The following is an 18,945-nucleotide window of genomic DNA, read 5'->3' on the forward strand; positions in this document are numbered from 1 at the left end:
CTTAGTCTTCTGTAAACATAACTGTTAAACTCTGCATCATTCTCTCCTTTCCCCATTCAAAATGAAAGAAAATTCTTCAAAGCAACCCATCTTTTGTCTTACTAATTTTTGCATACTACACCACAGACCCTAGGGTGAATTCAGCCTACACTGCAAAATTTTTGATTAATGCTCTACCAAGCTAAATAAACCAGAGCCCTAAATACAGTACATGGAAAGCGATGAGATTACAATGTTGCATTTGCTCTTCAGGTTGTTTTTTTTCTCAACTCTAGGTAAACGGTTTTAAGGGAAATTAAAGTAACTGTAACATAATTGCCTGTTTCAGTAAATAAGTTCACAATTTGCTCTTTATGCCAAGAGGTTGAAAACAACTGCCAAAATAATACTACTGGTAGCAAAATGAGCAGTAATGACATTTTTGTCCTGTTCGAGAATAATAATTCTTATATCTCTGTTAAGTTTATTTCTTGTATACATATATAATTAATTATTCATGGTATTACTCAAAATCTTTACTTATTTTTAATTGAGCTATAATCAACATAAAACATTATATTAGTTTCAGTTGTATGACATAGTGATTCGGTATTTGTATATATTCTGAAATGATCCCCACAGTAAGTCTAGTTAACATTCATAACTTCACATAGTTACAATTTTTTTTTCTTGTGAAGAGAACTTTTAAGATCTACTCTCTTAGCAGCTTTATTCAGATATGCAATATGGTATTATTAACTTTAGTCACCATGCTGCGTATTACATCCCCAGAATTGACTTACCGTGTAAGCGGAAGTCTGTACCTGTGACTCCCTTCACCCTATTTGTTTTTATATGATAACGTTTATATAGCAGTTACTATGTGCAAGCATAAATCCAAAATTTTCTTACTAATATTAAATTATTTATTCCCACATCTTATTTGGGGTCTTCCAAGAAGTAGGCACCATGGTAGGATGAGATGTGAAAGCCATTTATTAGGAGAAATACCTGTGTAGGATAAAGATGAGGAACTAGGGGTATAAAAGAAGAAGCTTCAGACTCCAAAGCAGGCAAGGCATCTGGGGAAAGGAGAGGGAGAAGGAAAGATGATCAGAGGAAGAGTCTCAGACTGCAGCACAGTTCAAGGAAAGATTCTGCCCGGTCAATAGTCATCCCTGAACCAAAGCAGCCCGTGAGTGAAGCCCCGAATCCTACAGAAGTGGGTGGTACCCCTGCCATGATCAGTCACTGACTGGGAGCATCCTGGGAGAAGGCTGGCTTCAGTGAAAATGCTAGGATGGATGCAGAAGGTGGCATCCTGGGACAATAGTCAACTTTGCATTTCCTCGCAGCCAGTTTTAATGAAGGATATCTGAGCACAGCAACTCCATGCCTCTCACTCCTCACAACAACCCTGAGTTATGTATCACTCCATTTTAATTATGAGAAAACAGAGAAATAGAGCTTAATTGAAGTACCTAAGGTCACATCTCAATGTCCAGTCAAGCTACTCAAATTTCCTCATTTGTTGTGTGATTGTTTCATACATTCTCTGACAAAATTTCACACGCTACATATATCTTTTGGTTAGTTAAATAATTTGTGATAAAGTCAGAAGATAATTCTACCACTGTAGATGCTAATATTTAGAATATTAACAGACTATTCAATCTCCCTGTGATCTGCTTTTAAACTCCTTCTCAATAGAAACTGCACTAAGCAACAAGGGATTGAGAAGGTTAAAAAATGGATAGAAATATTAGAAATCTAGAGAAAAAACTCAGAGAGATTAAAGTGCACTTTTTCATTGATTTTCATCAGCCCTCTTATATACCAAAGCAATACGGACAATATTAGGTAAAGGAAGAATCAGATACTATGAGGCCTTTTCTTTGATTCTCACGGTTGCTAAAATAAACAAATTGGGTCATCTTTTCAGGCTAATATCCTGTAATCTAAAAGTTAATTTTATTTTTTTTCAAATTATAGCCACTCAAAATCTGTAAGTACTCTTGGCAACAGGAACACAGTGACCAAGATGCTGCATAAGGCAGCAGACTATCAAACAAGGCTCTCATCTCCCATTGAACATTTGTCTTAACTCTCCAGATCTCCAGTTTCTCATCTATGCACAAGAGGAATCGGATTCTATCAGAAATGTGAAAAAAGAGAGGATCATCAGTCACCTGAGAAGTATATATATAAAAAAAAAATCAGGTTTCCTGGCCCAATTGCAGAGAATCAATTTAATTAAATTACAGTGAGGACAGGGAATTTTCTAAAAGTGCATTAGGATAGATTTGGTTTGGGAATCACTAAACTAGATTAGCTTAGTTATAAAATTCTTTTTTTAAAAAAACTCTCTACTTACTCAATGCTAACATTTAAAACTCATTTACGAAACTGCTTACATTCAATTAAATTTACTGTGATTTCTTTTCATCTACACCATGTGATCAGGAAGGGTATCAAAATATATTGCAGTTGGTTTTTAGCCAAATATCACCTAAAGTATAACATTCTAATGCATAATGTAAATTAGAAACATAACCCATCTGCTTAGTAGGATAATGAAATCTTTTGTATCAAAACTTAAAAATACACATATATTATCTACAATGATATGTTAATCAATTATTGGTAGAAGCGCTTGCTATTTATTTGAGACAAAATTTCCCATGACTGGAGCGCGAAATTCTTTTCAAGTGGGCATTCTTTGTGCATCTGGAAGCCCAGCTTTCTACAGTACCGTCTAAAATTTCAGTTGAATGATGTTTTTAATTTAAGTTTCTCTATTTTCATGTCAGTGGTAGATTACCACTTCATGTTACAATTACTCACAGTGCTTATCTGTAAATGAAATTCGAAAACATGACGTGAGCATCATGTTCCGCCGGCACAAGCAGACACCACTCCTCCTGCTCCTATCACACCTTGTGTCAACATGTTCATTTGGAATAATAAAAAAACACACCTTCAAGGAAATAATTTGATTAAACCTTATCAGAGCAACTAACATGTCCTATTTGTGTGTAACATTTCAAATACTCAAAAACCGTACAAGCTCATCGGCAGAGCGGGGAAGTACACTTCATGGCAACATTTTTCAGCATACAGCCAGGAGACAGCGAGCCCTGTTCTTGTCTTTGTTTCTGTCTGTGTGTGATATTGCAGGCGTGCAGCCGAGAAAACCTTGCAGCGCTGTCTTGATGTTGTGGTTTTGAAACTCACCCAGTCACTGTTTAAAGCCTCCTGAGTAGTTGCATTAGATAGCTTACGTGTTACTATATAACTTAAACTCGCTTCCCACTGCTCCCTCCCAAATATATACACTTAGACATTATTTTTATCCAGAGCTTATCACTCTTTTATACAAAGGCCATAAGAAACATTGTTATTGTGCTAATTAACTACATGCTCCCCTCAATTCTGAAATCAGGGAGAACTACGGAGTGAATCGAGGATGAAAGACCTGAAGGGACAAGAGTTGTATCATCCTTACAGGGATCGTAAGGGAAAATATTCTTAAAACCACATTTGAATTTTGCGGAATGTAATTAAAAGAACGATTTATGATCTCTGCAATAGATCAAGCAGTACAAACATGCAGAAAGAAAAAAGTATCTTATCATCTTCATCCCATCTTTTTATTATCTTTATCCCATACCAATTCCATCTCTTTGGAAGAATCAATATTAACTGTTAAGTGTGCACTCTACCACACCTTTCCTTATGCTGTTTATGTGTACATGTAGAGATTTTGAGCTTTACATGTTTAACACAAATTACACATTGTCTAGTAACTTGTTTTCCACTTTTTTTTCCTCATTGCTTAACTTCTCCCTTCCCCAGCCAGGTCACGCCCTCACGCTGTTTCTCTTCTCTCTCTCTCCCTCTCCCTAATCTTTCTTTTTCTTGTCTTCTTTTTCTTTCTTTCTTTTCTTCCTTCCTTCCTTCTTTCTTTTTTTTAAGATGCAAACCCAAATGTTTTTATTTATTGATATTTATATTTTTAATGGAGGTATAGTTAACAGACAATACTACATTAGTTTCAGGTGTACAACATAGTGATTTGACAATTCTACATGTTATATACGGTGCTCACCAAGATAAATGTAGTTATTTTCTGTCACCATACATTATTACAATATTTTTGATAGTATTTTCTACATCATACTTTTTATCCTTGTGACTTATTTATTTTATAATTAGAGGTTTGTACCTCTTGATTTTTTTTAATTATTCTTTCTTTTTTCTTTCTTTCTTTCTTTCTTTCTTCTTTCTTTCTTTCTTTCTTTCTTTCTTTCTTTCTTTCTTTCTTTCTTTCTTTCTTTCTTTCTTTCTTTCTTTCTTTCTTTCTTTCTTTCTTTCTTTTTCTTCCTTTAATCTTCCTAATGACTGTGCACAGGAGGCCTATTAGAGCTCCATCAGGAAACTGAAAGCAATCTAGATTTTCAAGCCTGGAGAAACTAGGAGAGCAGAGTTCAAAATAGAAACTGCTCTTGGCTTTCAGTAGATCTTCAGTGCAGGGGTTTGTTGCCCGTAGGATTTGGGGGCAGTTGCCACAGAATCCACTGCAAACCTCATGTTCTCTGTCCTTGTATCTGCCTATCAAAAGTTGTGTAAATAGCCTCTCACTGTAGCGTCTAACCCAGATTTCTACTGGCAAGAGAGCCTGGTAGACACAGATCACAGTTTCATCCTTTGAGAGGCAAAGGAGAGTGTGGAAGTGAGAGGAACAATGTCAACATAACTGCAGACAACTGAGTAAAAGATTTAACATTCTTGAGACTTTGCATAACTGTATTTTTTTACATCACAAAAGATAAAAAAAATGGCTAAGGATAGGTTTATGTTGGAAATCTCCCCTCCCTTCTCTCTCAATCTCTCTCTCAGTCTCTCTTTATCTCTTACTTGCTCTCACTCTCTCTTTCATATGATAGTTCAATCTCCAATTTTTTTTTTTTAATTTCATAAGTATAAACTTCCCTGTAGATATTTTGGGGGGCATTATTTATTTTAATTCCTTGGACTAGGGACTAAGTGGGCCTTGCAATCTGAAAACTAATGCTTTTCAATTTTAATAAATTTCCTCATACATTTTTCTTTGAGAATCTCCCAACAGCATTTCTGTGTGACTTTCAGAAGCTTCTATTAATTGGGTATATGCTTTACTGAATTGATATCTATTATTTTCTTTTGCTTTCCATTTATTTACATTTTAGTTCTATTTTCTGGAAGATATTTCTCAACTTTTATCTTCTAGCCTTTTTTTTTAGTGTTTTTTTCTTAATTTATAAAATTTTGTACTTTAAAAAAAGGTCCTTTGATATCACTTTTTTCCCCCCACAAATGGAATATCTTCTATTAGATGTCTTCTTAGGCAATGAAGCTACTTGGCATACATGTCAGGCACTAAAGTTGGCAGGAGGTTGGGAAGGACATCTCTGATAACAGGGCTGACATAGCAGTCCTGCTACCTCTGGACAAGCGTATCTTGCTGATGTCACTGCTATTTCTAGTCACCTTTTCCAATGGTTAGAGAAAGGCAACTTATTGCTACTTATTGACTTGTCAGATGACTATCATGTTCAAATTCTATAGGTTATAAGATAAGTGAAGAAAGGTAAAATGTGATTTTCTAGGAGCTTCTACTACCAATTCTTCCTTAAGTCTCTTGGCTAGATCATGGTCACAGTGCTATAATTATTTGCAAAGGAGTCTGGGAAAAATGTGTGTGTGTGTGTGTGTGTGTGTGTGTGTGTGCGTGTGTGTGTGTGTTTGAGGACACTTCATACCCCAATAATTTAGGTTTCTGTTTCTATGTAAGTAACTTTAATCCTTTTATAATCCATCCCTTTGGCAAGCTAACTATCAAGGGGTATACTGATTCCCATATATTGAAAGATTCAATCTCTTCACAAGGGACAGACCCCAAATTTCACCCAGTTACCAAACCAGCCCAAAGCCCAGGATGTTTGCTTCCTGTGTATATGTCTGTATTAAGACGGTAGATGATACCTCACAGTCCACTAACTTGAAGTTAGTAGGCGAATCCTCTGTCCTCAATAATAATGAATGTACAATAGTGGGGATAGAATAATATGTCTGTAAAAAAAATTCCCATTTAGAAGGTATACAAAGAAATTACTAGTGCATAGTTTTACCAAATACAGCTGTGCAAGCATAACATAAACTCCTGTCCTGAGGCATGCTCTGGCTCTGTTCTCTGGGAGGTATTTCCTTATCACCTACAACTAAGGTGGACAATGGGAAGGATATCCAGAATTCCTAAAAGATATATAGTTTTAACAGCTGACTCTGTGATGGTATATGTTCAGGGGCCTTGAAATTATTTTAAGGTACTTACAGCCACACACTACTGTAGGGTAAGAATAGAGTTTCTTTCACAAAGGAAATAACAATAATAATAAAATATTAATAATCGTATTCACAAACATAATAGATTTCAAAAATTCCCTTACACAGTAACATCAGTGGTTACAATTTACAGTATATGTCACCCTAGTGAGAGATCTAGTATCTTTGTAAGAGATTTGGGATATTTTGGAACACACCATTTTTTAAGGATCTAAGAAAACATAATAAAGAAAGTACAAAATAAGATGCCACAAAATCCAGTTTGTCTCTACATCTATATATACCAGATATTTGGCTTTGAACAAGAGACAGACATTCCTTAACGTAGTTTTGCCTTCTTTAAAATGTTATTAACCTCTATAAGGAACAAATTAGATAATATGAAGGAAAGTGTTTTGTGGATTATAAAATAGCCCATTATATTAGGTATTATTGTTATGACAGCAATCACTGAAAAGCACCTACTATAATAGAAAATTTTCTTTGTATCAAGTATGTCATAAAAGAAAAAAAATTATATAATGTGCTGAGCATGCTATCAAGTATTGTATATTGCTCAAGGGACATTTCTATGAGAACTTGGCATTGCTATTCTCTCAGTGTCAAACGCATCATTGTGGCTGCATTACACAGCATCATTATTTGGGGCATCTTTCACAAATTCCACATATAATGAATATATATAATTTTCTTTTTTGAAGCAAAAATAGAGAGTGTGGGTTCTTATGATTGAAAAGGATTACAATTTATTGTAGAAATAAATTCTTATCAAGGGCTGTGTGCCCTTGTTTCAACAAGCCATTATTAAAAGCCCAGCTCAAATATATTTCTTAATGGCTGATAAACTATGCAAAAACATACTGAACACTGGGAAAAATCTGGGGCTAGTCACAATGTGCAAATATAGATGTATCAGTCTACACTTCCTATTGTGCAGATGGATTTTTTTTCCTAGTGCTCCTGGAATGAATCCATAATATTCTGTCTTATACACATATGTAGGGCTCCAGCCCAGGGCAATCTTTTCATTGTCAAGAACCAGTGTCAAAACACTGGCATCAGATCAGTAAAATGTAGACAACAAAGCCACATTTTAACCACCCAGACAAAGAATGCTGGATTGGCTACATAGATATTACCTTTGTGTAGAGAAAATTACTTTAAACAGAGTGAATGACTCATGTTCATATAACCCAAGCAAATTTTTAAAATTTAATTTTCAGGAGTTTGTATATGTAAACATTACATATATGTGGTGACATGTGGGGTGTATATGTATATATCATTATATATATGAGAATATATGGGCATATATTTGCACATATACACATATATGTACATATATACAAGCATATACACATTTGCACATGTGTACATATGCATATTATACAAAATATATTTATATATGATTATCATATTTTTACAGTGGACAATCTATCTCCGTCCCACCTTCATCTAATCTACAGTACAAAAAATAAGGATTATTACTGTTTTTAGCCTTTATTTTCTTGATGTTGCCTACATTTACACAAGCGACAAAGGCTATATGACCTAATACTCTATTACATAAAAAGTAACATACCATAACACTCTTCTGCACCTTCATTTAAAAGGTGTATGCATACTGTATGCATATTAATACATATATTCTTCATACTTTTATACAGGTACCTATTCTTCATACTTTTATACAGGTACATAAATTCTACTTTATGATGATCCATAATTTAAGTAGCCCCTTCCTGATAGATAGTAGCATATTAAATATCATTTAATGTTTAAAAATTACTCCAAAGGAAATCTTCAAATGTTATTTCCTAAGAGTGCATGTAGACATACTGGTCAACCAAGACAACCTAGAAACCTGGTTTTCTTCTAGGACAAAGTAGAAGAAATGGATAAATTCCTAGAAACATGCAACCTAGCAAAACTCAATCAGTAAGAAATAGAACATCTGAATGACAAATGCCAAGTAAAGAGATTGAATCAGTATTCAAAACCTCCCAACAAAGAAAAGCCCAGGACCAGATGGCTTCACTGATAAATTTTACTAAACATTTAAAAAAGAATTTATGTTGGGCGCCTGGGTGGCTCAGTCGGTTAAGCGTCTGCCTTCTGCTCAGGTCATGATCCCAGGGTCCTGGGATCAAGTCCCACATTGGGCTCCCTGCTCGGCGGAGAGCCTGCTTCTCCCTCCCCTCTCCCTGCCTCTCTGCCTACTTGTGCTCTCTATCTCTCTGTCAAATAAATAAATAAAATCTTTAAAAAAAAAAAAGAATTTATGTCAATCCTTCACAAATTCTTCCAAAACTTGATGAAGAGGAAACACTCTCAAACTCATTTTATGAGGCAAGAATTACTTTGATATTAAATCCAGATAAGAACAATGTAAGTAAATAAAACTATGGGTCAATATCCCTGATGGATATAGAGAAAAAATTCTCAACAGGATACTAACAAACCTAATTCAGCAGCACATTAAAAGGATTATATACTATGATCAAGGAGAATTCATCTTTGGGATGCAAAGATGGTTCTACATACCCAAATCAATAAATGTGATACGCCACATTAATAGAATAAAAGATAAAAGTCATATGATCATCTCAATAAATGAGAAAAAAGCATTTGATAAAATTAAACATCAATATATGATAAAGTCTCATCAAATTAGGTATAGAATGAATGTACCTAAACATAATAAAGGCCATATGTGACAAGCCCATAGCTAACATCACATTTAATCATTAAAGATTTAAGCCTTGGGGTGCCTGGGTGGCTCAGTCAGTTAAACATCTGCCTTTGGCTCAGGTCATTCCAGGGTCCTGGAATCGAGCCCTACATCAGGCTCCCTGCTCGGTGAGGAGCCTGCTTCTCCCTCTGCCTCTGCTGCCGCTCCCCCTGCTTGTGCTCTCTCTCTCTGTCAGATAAATAAATAAAATCTTAAAAAAAAAAAAAAGTTTAAACCTTTTCCTCTTAGACAAGACTTCCCATTCATACCACTCTTATTCACCATAGCATTGGAACTCCTAGCCAGAGCATCCGGCAAGAAAAACAAAATTGGAAAGGAAAAAGTATCTCTATTTGTTGACGACATGAATTTATATATAGGAACTCCTAAAAACTCCACTGAAAAATTACTTGATCTAATCAACAGATTCAGTGAAATTTCAGGGTAAAGAATCAACAAACAAAAAGCAATAAGGTTTCTATACACTAACAATGAACTATCAGAAAAGGTAAAGAAAACAATCCTTTTTATAATAGCATAAAAAGTAATAAAATACTTCGGAATAAATTTAACCAAGGAGGTGAGAGACCTCTACAGTGAAAACTATTTGACACTGATGAAAGGAATTGAAGAAGATAAAAATAAATAGAAAGATTTCTTGTGTTCATAAACTTGAAGAATTAATATTGTTAAAATCCCATACTACATGAAGTCATCTGTAGATTCAATGCAATCCCTATCAAGATTTCAATGAGATATTTTACAGAAAAAAATTTCTAAAATTTGTATAGAACCACAAAAGATCTCAAATAGCCAAAGCGAACTTGAAAAAGAAGAACAAAGCTGGAGGCATCACACATCCTGATTTCAAACTATAATTACAAAGTTAGGAATCAAAATACTACGATACTGGCATAGAAAGAGAACATAGACCAACAGAACAGAGTTCAGAGCCAGAAATAAACCCATGCATATATGGTCAACTAACATTTAATAAGCAAACCAAGAGCACCCAATGGAGAAAAGTCAGTTTCTTCAATAAATAGTGCTGTGAAGATTGGATGTCACATGCAAAAGAATGAAACTGGACACCTATCTTGTATTAATCACAAAAATTAATTCAAAATGGATTAAAGACTGAAATGTAGGACTAGAAACAATAAAACTCATAGAAGAAAATATAGGGAAAAAAGGTTCTTACTATGGGTCTTGGCAATGATTTTTTGCACATAACATCTAAAGCACAAGCAACAAAGTAAAAAATAAACAGGTGAGACTACATCAGACTAGAAAGCTACTGCCTGGCAAAAGAAATGATCAATAAAATGAAAGGCAACCTATGGAATAGGAGAAAATATTTGCAAACCACACATGTGATAAGGGGTTAATATCCAAAATATATAAGGAACTCATACAACTCAATAGCAAATAATAATAATAGTAGTAATAATAATCCAAATAAAAAATGGGCAAAGGATCTGAACAGACATTTTTCTGAAGAAGACATACAGATGGCCAACAAGTACGTGAAAAGATGCTCAATATCACTCATCATTAGGGAAATGCAAATCAAAACCATAATGAGATTATCACCTCACACCTGTCTGAATGGCTATTACCAAAAAGACAAGAGATAACAAATGCTGAAGAGGATGTGGAGAACAGGGAATTTTGTGCACTGTTGCTGGGAATGTAATTGGTATAGCCACTATGGAAAAACAATATGGCTGTCCCTTTAAAAATTAAAAATAGAAATACCATATAATCCAGCAATCCCAGTTCTTGACATATATTTAAAGGAAACAAAATTTTTATCCCCAAAGCTATTTGCAGTCCCATATTCATTGCAGCATTATATACAATAGCTAAGACATGGAAACAACTTAAATGTCCATTGTGGTGAATGGATAAAGAAAATGTGGTATGTTATTCATTCATAAAGAGAAGAAAATCCTTTTTTTAAAAAAAAATTGTCTTTTTAATAATGGAGGATTTATCAAACAAGGGTTATGTTATTTTATTATTTTTTGTTTTAGTTTCAGGTTTAGAATTTAGTGATTCATCACTTATATACAACACTCAGTGTTCATCACTAGTGTCCTCCTTCATACCTATCACCTATTTAACCCATCTCCCCACCCATCTCCCGCCCCCCAGCAACCCTCAGAAGATATTTGCAAGTGACATATCTGATAAAGGGTTACTATCCAATATATATAAAGAATTTATCAAAGTCAACACCCAAAAAATAAATAATCCAGTCAAAAAATGGGCAGAAGATAGGAATAGACATTTTCCAAAGACATCCAGATGGCTGGTTAACAGACACATGAAAAGATGTTCAACATCACTCATCATCCAGGAAATACAGAGCAAAACTACAGTAAGATATCACCTCATGCCTGTCAGAATGGCTAAAATTAACAACATAGGAAAGAGAAGGAAATCCTGACATTTGTAACAACATGGATGGAATGTGAGGGCATTATGCTAAGTGAAGTAAGTCAGAGAAAGACAAAATGTCTGTATGATCTCACTTTTAATGTGGATTGTAAAAAACAAAAACAAAACTCATAAAAACCGAAATTAGATTTGCCAGATTTGTAGAGCGTGGGGGGAATGGGAGAAACGTGTGAAGATGGTCAAAAGGTACAAACTTCCAGTTATAAGTCCTGGGGATGTGACGCACAGCTCGGTGACTACTAGTTGACTATATCCCTTCTATATTTGAAAGTTGCTAGGAGAGTAAATCTTTAAACTTTTCAACACAAGAAAAAAAACTGTAACTATGTGAGGCAATGGAATGTTAACTAAACTTAGTGTGGTCATCAGTTCAATATATATACATATACACATATACACATATATAAAATCATCATGTTATGTACCTAAAAGTAATACAGTGTTTTATGCCCATTATATCTTGATAAAACCAGGGAAAAGAAATAAAGTGAAATTAAAATTAAAAAACAAATATACATATTCTCCATTTTGAGATTTTCAAAACATATAGTTATTGTTATTATAATTAAAAATAAAATATTTTTCCAAGTCCCTATGTAATGAGGTACCACAGAAATAACTTCCATGCTTGCAACTTCCTCTTACATCTTCCATACCACCAGAAAATTCTCAAAATGACTTCTGAAAATTCACTGCATTTTAAAAACATTTTTAAGTTTTTAACTCCAGTTAGTTAGTATACAGTATTATATTAGTTTCAGGTATATAATACACTGATTAAACAATTCTATACATCACCTGGTGCTCATCATGACAAGTGCACTCCTTAATCCCTATCTCTTATTTAACCCACCACCCCACCCACCTCCCCTATGGAGACTATCAGTTTGTTCTCTATAGTTAAGAGTCTGTTTCATGTTTTTTCTTTCTCCCTTTGCTCATTTGTTTTGTTTCTTAAATTCCACATATGAGTGAAATCATATGGTATTTGTCTTTCTCTGACTGACTTATTTTGCTTAGCATTATACTCTCTAGTTCCATCCATGTCATTGTAAATGGCAAGATTTAATTCTTTTTATGGTTGAATAATATTCCATTGTGTGTGTGTGCGTGCATGTGTGTGTATATATACACACATATATACATCTTTTTTCTCTCCCTCCCCCATATATATACACATATAGATGGATAGATATTTATATATTTTTTATTTGTATATATATTTATACATATACATATTTATACATATATAGATATATTTATATACACATTTCTATATGTATATGTTTACACATATATAAATTACATATGTATACATTATATAAATATGTATATCTATATCTATATATAAAGAATGTATGTATATATACCCCATCTTCTTTATCCACTCATCAACTGATGGACACTTTAGCTGCTTCTATATCTTGACTATTGTAAATAATGTTGCTGTACACATAGGGGTGCATCTATCCCTCTGAATTAGTGTTTTTGTATCCTTTGGGTAAATACCTAGTATGCAATTGCTGGATCATAGGGTACTTCTATTTTTAACTTTTTGACGGAACTCCATACTGTTTTTCACAGTGGTTGCACCAGTTTTCATTCCCACCAACAGTGCAAGAGGGTTTCCCTTTCTCCACATCCTTGCCAATACTTCTTTCTTGTGTTGTTGATTTTAGTCATTCAGGCAGGTGTGACATAATATCTCATGGTAGTTTTGATTTGCATTTCCCTGATAAGTGATGATGAGAATCTTTTCATGTGCCTGTTGGCCATCTGAACGTCTTCTATGGAGAAATGTCTGTTCATGTCTTCTGTCCATTTTTTAATTACATTATTTGTTTTTTTTGGTGTTGAGTTTTATAAGTTCTTTATATATTTTGGATACTAACCCTTTATTTATTGGACACGGCATTTGAAATTATCTTCTGCTATTCCATAAGTTGCCTTTTAGTTTTGTTGATTGTTTCCTTTTCTGTGCAGAAGTTTTGTATGTGTGTGTCTGTTATTTTGTTTGTTTGTTTGTGTGTGTGTGTTGTTTTTTGTTTTTTTTTTTTTGATGCAGGACCAATAGTTTGTTTTTGCTTTCGTTTCCCTTGCCTCCAGGGATCTATCTAGAAAAAAGTTGCTACAGCCAATGTCAGAGAAGTTACTGCCTGTGCTCTCTTCTAGGTTTTTTATGGTTTCCAATCTCACATTTAGGTCTTTCACCCATTTTGAATTTATTTTTGTGTTTGGTGTAAGAAAGTGGTCCAGTTTTATTCTTTTGTATGTGTCTGTCCAGTTTTCTCAAAACCATTTGTTGAAGACACTGTCTTTTTTCCATTGGATATTTTTCCTGCTTTGTGGAAGGTTAATTGACCATATAATTGTGGGTTTATTTCTGGATTTTCTATTCTGTTCCATTGATCTATGTATCTGTTTTTGAGCCAGTACCATACTGTTTTGATTACTATAGTTTTGTAATATAACTTGAAGTCTGGAATTATGATGCCTCCAGCTTTGCTTTTCTTTTTCAAGATTGCTTTGGCTATTCAGGGTCTTTTGTGGTTCCATACAAATTTTAGATTGTTTGTTCTAGTTCTATGAAAAATGCTATATATTTTTTAAGTATTGAAAGGAAAATCTAATTCTAAAATCATTCACCCATAAGTTTATGCATTATTAAAATATCAAGAAAAATGTGTAACCTTGTCCTCATCAGCTCGGACTGCTATAGTAGAACATAAACTGGATGGTTTATACACATCAAAAATTTAATTCTCACAGTTCTGAGGGCTGAAAATCCACAATCAGAGTGCTGGCATGGTCAGGTTCTGGTGAGAGCCCTCTTCTAGGCTGCACACTGCCATGGCAAAGAGCAGAGAGTTCTCTATTTCTCTTACATAAAAGCACTAATCCCATTCATGAGGGCTCCACCCATATGACCTAATCACCTCCCAAAAGCTCTACCTCCAAATACTATTACATTGGGTATTATGTTTCAGCATACGAATTTTAGAGGAACACAATCATTTTATAGCAAATCCACAATTAAAATACCACTAAATTAGTTGTTTTCAATACTTGAAATATACTCTTAAAATGTTTATCAATTAAAAATTGTTGATAAGTCATAGAAATAGATTCACACTTACTTAGGCATAGACAGATAAGTAGAAAAAACAGAGAAATGCAAAAAACTTTATTCAATGTCATTGGATAGTTCACAGAGTCATAAGGAAATTTAATACAATCAGATCTCCAAAAGTACAGAATTTTGAGTTTTATAAACAGAAGTACTCATTTTCAAGTTCTTTAAATTTAAATTGAGATTCTTATTCTAAAGAGAGAAAATCAGATTAGTTCAGATTTTATTTTGCTTAATAACATGTCAGTTCTCCCCGTCATGTGCCCAGTGCTATCAAAAGCTAAAGAACTAGGAAAGAGCATAATAACCACTATGAAAGAGTGGTTATATCACCAAAAGAAAAGCAAGTGTTGCTGATGAACTTTAACATGTTTTCAGAAAACCTTTTAAAATAGTATTCTGTAATTAATAATTTTATTTATATATACATGTATTCACATTTAGAAACTTATATTTCAGGCATCTGTGATTGTCATTTTGGTTCATTTCTCAAAATGATGTTGCACAATAACTTTACCAAAAGTAAGGAATAATAAAAACACATTTCAACTTTTGCTATTAGGAAGTAATTTCTTTCACATTTTTCAGGCAAATGAAAGACAATCACATTATTTTTTCATCTTAATCTCCTCTCAAATACATGTATCAGAGATGATATAATTTAATATTTACTATGAAGTAACCCATGGTTGTTAACATATTTTGGCAATATTATTATGAAACAAATGTTTCCCTGTTATAGGATTAGCTGATGGAAGCTTAGCATGATTCATAAGGATTGCTATGCTGCTGACTGCAATGTCAAATGGTGATGTCCAAAGAGCAAGCCACAGAATTAATCACTATCAAAACACATATTTTTGGTATCACAATGAGACAGTGAAATTACATAGATACTCTATAACTTTCATACTATAACTAGATAAGGAAGAAAGAATTGATATCATTATTGCTTTTTCTAGAAGTCCTGGTTTATCATGGAGAAACCTCTCCGAGATATTTTTTTTTTTTAATTTTTTATTTAAATACAATTTAGTTAACACTTGGTGTATTTTTAGTTTCAGGGATAAAATTTAGTGATTCATCAGTGGCATATAACACCCAGTGCTCATTACCTCAAATATCCTCCTTAATGCCCATCACCCGATTATCCCTTCCACTCAACTACACCTCCCTTCCAGCAACCTTCAGTTTGTTTCCTAGAGTTCAGTGTCTCTTATGGTTTGCCTCCCTCTCTTATTTTATTTTTCCTTCCCTTCCCCTATGTTCATCTGTTTTGTTTCTTAAATTCTACATATGAGTGAAATCATACCATCTTTTATTAAAACTTTAAAGATAATGTCTTTATATTTCATAATATAATGTAACATCCACTTAAAACTCATTTTTACTAAGTATATAAAACATCAACAGCCAAACTAATATAATGACATTTGTTTTTAGAAAACAAGATGGTAGGAAAGTATCAATATATTGGCATAATATATGTATCTCAAAAGTGACTCTAGAAATATATTAAAGAGTGATGGTTATAAGAATATTATTGAATAAAAACCATCAGAGTGCCTTCTTATCAATTAATTGACTACTCTGATACATGATTCTGTTTAGAAACCATTACTAAAAGGTTAATGGTTATAGGCACAATGCAAACTATTTTATCATCATTTAATTTGCCATTCTGAATACGGTATAAGATGCTGACAGTAAAATAGAGTAGAGACTATATTAAAAGCCTAAATTTTTAATAAGCTTTATATAAAATAACTAATTAAATACATTAACTGCAAGGTTAATGTCGAGGCCCCAGTGTAAAACGTTGGAAATATAGCTTTAAATGTTCTAATTAAAAACCCTTTCAGTTGAAATTATTTCTTTAATAGAAAGTTTAATTTTATAGAGTAGTACAGGGAACTAAAATTAGAATTCTGATTTCATACACATACACACACAGAGGCAGTCATATACACCTTATTAGGTGTAACTCAGGCTTCCCATAACTCTATGCCATTTATACTAAGGCAACTTTATTGTGAAAATTAAACAACATGAACACAAAACTCATTTTCCCAAGAAAAATTTTGGGTGGGATAAATATTAAGCTTTACATTATGAAGCAACAATTTTGATGAAAGAATAAAATCAGGATTTACTTTACTATTCTGACTTTTATATGCAAAGACTTAATCCTTAAATATGTTATGACATTTCTGTATCTTAAGGTTTATTAGCATTCTTGGCAGAAAGTCACTGGGGACTCTGGATTTTAATGGATTCAAACTAGCTGAAGCCAAAGACAAAGGGCTATCTGTAATGAACCAATGGCCACAATGTACCTCAGCCTCACAAATACACAATCAGGTTCTTGAATGCCACTGAAACTAATACTTCTCTAATTCCCTTTGCTTTAGCTCTAGACCAGCTTCCTCTAACTAGAAAGAAAACATGGCTTTTAGCATTTCCTGACTTTAGATTTTATAGTTTGAATAATGTGTAAGATGAATAACATGCTAGTATAGAAATCTCATAGAATGAATTCATTGTCCAGTATAAAGCCGATGGCCACCCACCCTTTGGTCAATCAACTAACTATGCCTTCAGTGAAACAGGGAGCATCGAACTCTGGCTGGGGAACAGAACATATTATACTAAAACTTGTAATCCCCACAATAATCATGCGACTGAGAAGGAGGTAATCCCTAGTCACAGTATTTGCAGAAAGTCCGACAACCAGAAGAAAATTAGGAAATTTGAATTAATCTGTTTCAGTTGCCCATATAAGGAACTTTTCTCTGGAAAATTCCTGACAAGAGTCCCCTTGACACGTTTGAATAATTCCTGTAATGAAGAATTTATTAATTTGTTAATTATTTCTTACAAAATGGAAGCAGGCTGACTTGAGTCCCAGTCATAAGTTTACTTCATGTTCCAAGTGTGACTTTTTACAAAAGCTTAACCTACATAATCTCCATTTCATCATTACAGTATGGGTTTATCATACCTTTCACCCAGCAGAACTATAAGGATTAAGTAGAATAATACAGCAGAACACTAAGTCCCTATATAGACAAAAAGCTTCTAAAATTGTTAGTTCCTATTTTGTCAAAAAGCTCATGTTCTGCTACAAACTACCTTCACCTTTTGTTCACTCTCCTATTTCTATCTTTGAGATCTATGCAAACTATATCAAACTTTTGTTCTACATAAAAATACCTGAGCTGTTTGAAGATAGTTAAAATGTTCTCTTTCAATGTACTTGGTATTTTTTTAATTGAATGCAAATTTTATCTGCATTTAAAATTTTATCTTGCTGGGGTGTCTCAGTGTCTTATTTGGTTAAGCCTCTGACTCTTGGTTTTGGCTCAGGTCATGATCTCAGGGTCATGGGATCCAGCCCCGCATCATGTTCCACGCTCAGCGTGGAGTATGCTTGAGATTCTCTCCTTCTCCCTCTGCCCCACCCCTGCTCATATGTGCTCTCTTCTCTCTCTAAAATAAATAAATAATTTTTAAAAAATTAAAATTTTATCTTAGGTATAGTTGACCTCTTATTGCAGTCTATCTGGATTTTAACTATGGATTCTGATATGCAAACTAGGACTTGTCAGTCTCTTTGTGTACTTGATAACCCTAAATTCCATATCTTTATCACATTCACTAGTAATAAATATCTAAAAGTGTGGAACCAGGACAGACTCTCATCTTCTCACTATAGAACTTTATCAAGCTTAACATCAATCAATACACGTATATTGGATAAGTATATTTACTTAGGTCTAAGTAAATAGTATATTTACTGTAAGTAATATTTGGATAAGTATATTTAATAACCTAAAGGCCACCTATTTTCTTTATATTCTAGCCCACATATTTTCATCTTGTCCAAAACTTGTAATGAAAGACTTTATCAGGGCTTTTCTGCACCCAAGATTCATAAGAAAACTACTGTAATGTCAGTAAACCATGCCAATGCAGGCAGTCCCTTAGCATCTCAGGGATTCAGTCTTTTTTTTTTTTTTTTAAGATATATTTATTTGAGAGAAGAGAGACAGAGACAGAGGCAGAACAGGTGGGGGTGGGGGGAGCAGAGGGAGAGAGAGAAGCATAGTCCCCACTGAGCAGGAAGCCCGCCCTGGGGCTCCATCCCAGGACCCTGGAGATTATGACCTGAGTCAAAGGCAGACCCTTAACGGATTCAGCCCAGCGCGGTGGTGTGTACCTGCAGTCCCAGCTACCTGGGAGGCTGAAGCAGGAGGAT

This window comes from Halichoerus grypus, chromosome 1 (genome assembly GCF_964656455.1).
Source record: "Halichoerus grypus chromosome 1, mHalGry1.hap1.1, whole genome shotgun sequence".
Lineage (NCBI taxonomy): Eukaryota > Metazoa > Chordata > Mammalia > Carnivora > Phocidae > Halichoerus > Halichoerus grypus.